Genomic DNA, 1,768 nt, shown 5'->3' with positions numbered 1-1,768 from the left:
GAATTTCAGAGGAGGCGATAAACAATTCCTATTCTGACGCTTTGCAGAATAAAGGGATTCTTCCTTCCCTCGATCAAGTCAGACAGCTGTTTTGTGAAAGTGGCTGTCAGAATATACTTCGGCCCCTCTGGCCACCTCTATGTTCCTTCAACTCGACGGAATTAATCACATAGAGAAGGACTGCGTCTAGTTACACAAACCTGGACTCCATTTTGTCTCAGCGGTCCAGCTTGCACAAAGTGTAATGGCTTTTAGTGGACTTGACAGTGGCACAAATGCAGACCTAATTCACAGGGAAATAGTACAGTTTACCCCAAAGTCAAACATGGCAGAGGGTTTGTGAAGTGTGTTGGGGTTGTTTACTTTGGAGCGACTTGTTGTCGAAGTGAGACGCGACGGAGAGAGTATATTTGTGAGTGATGTGTGTTGGCAGACTGAGTGTCTACTAGATATATAAATACAGGCTGCAGTCTGTAAATAAAACACACAAAAAACGTTGACGGGTGATTATAACCACCAGTGCATAAACTATCTTTGCTTGCAACTGCTTCGAAGCGGCTCAATGTGGCCTACGAACGAAGTGTGATATGTTTGAATAACTGCTGGGAACATATCGGCCTATTGACCGGCTGTTGGCTCCCTCTTTTGTGCCACAAAACAATCCAACAGATTTCTTCGGATTTCTTATAAATCTGGGTGGCACACAGTGTTCTGAAGTGCGGCATCCATCTTTTGAACATTGTGAAACCTCTCGATAGAAAATGTTAATTTTAAATCTTGATTGAATCAAATCTGTGGTTGGTTTGAGGAAAGATGGAAAACTTTCTTTCTTTGAAATGAGACATTACCAATGATGTATACTGTTGAAATATAATAATCAGAGTAGCGCCCATTTTTCGCGAACTCCCTGAGGTAAGATTTTGCAGTAACGATTTAAACTAGCAGCATATTTAACAACTGTAGGAAAGTGCATTGCTATCACCAAATGAGTGACAACTTTGTTCTGTTTATTTTTCTGTAACCAGTGGAGCATTAAAGCATGTGGAATTAACAGGCTAGCAAGCAGCAGGGTAGTTAGCTGGCTTGCTAGTTCCACAATGCTTTGATGCCACACTGGAGCCGAACAGCGGGCTGGTGGCCTAATGGTTCCTACGCCTCATTTCACATAATCCTTTTAAAACAAACTGTATCTACATGTATATTCATGTATATACAAACCAGTATTAGTTGAGCCTTATTAACATTGACTAACAACACTGTCGTCAGAATTAAACAATACATGATCCTGATAAAATAGACTAAACTGAACCAAGACTTCGAAGTCTCTCAACATGAATTCCTCCCTGTTCTCATTAAGATGGATTTACTCCGTCTGAGGCTGAGGCCTGGACCTCAGGGAGTAGAGACCTGTTATTACCGTCTGTCCACTGGGTGACTGACTGTCCTTTGAAGTCGGGTAATTGTAGCTAATCCTCACTTCTGAGGGAAGTTAGAGGAGTGGGTGTCTGTAAGTGGTTGTAGCAAACAAAGCTCTGCGCATGTGGTCGTACAGACAGATAAAACCCTTTGAATAGGTGGAAATGAAGCCTACCACGTGCATTACAACATGGAAAACGGATAAATGAAGGATTGTATTTATCTCCAAGACTTTCATTGTTTCGTTACATATAATTTGGCTAGTTGGCTTCAGGTCAACGCCCACTGTCTATTGTCGAGTTCTACTTTGCGTTCTTTTCATTTGCATGTTTCCTTCAGCCGCCTCTGTCAA

Source organism: Taurulus bubalis, assembly GCF_910589615.1.
Source record: "Taurulus bubalis genome assembly, chromosome: 13".
Classification (NCBI taxonomy): Eukaryota; Metazoa; Chordata; class Actinopteri; order Perciformes; family Cottidae; genus Taurulus; species Taurulus bubalis.
The sequence above is the reverse complement of the archived record's forward strand: the minus strand, read 5'-3'. Positions refer to the sequence as shown.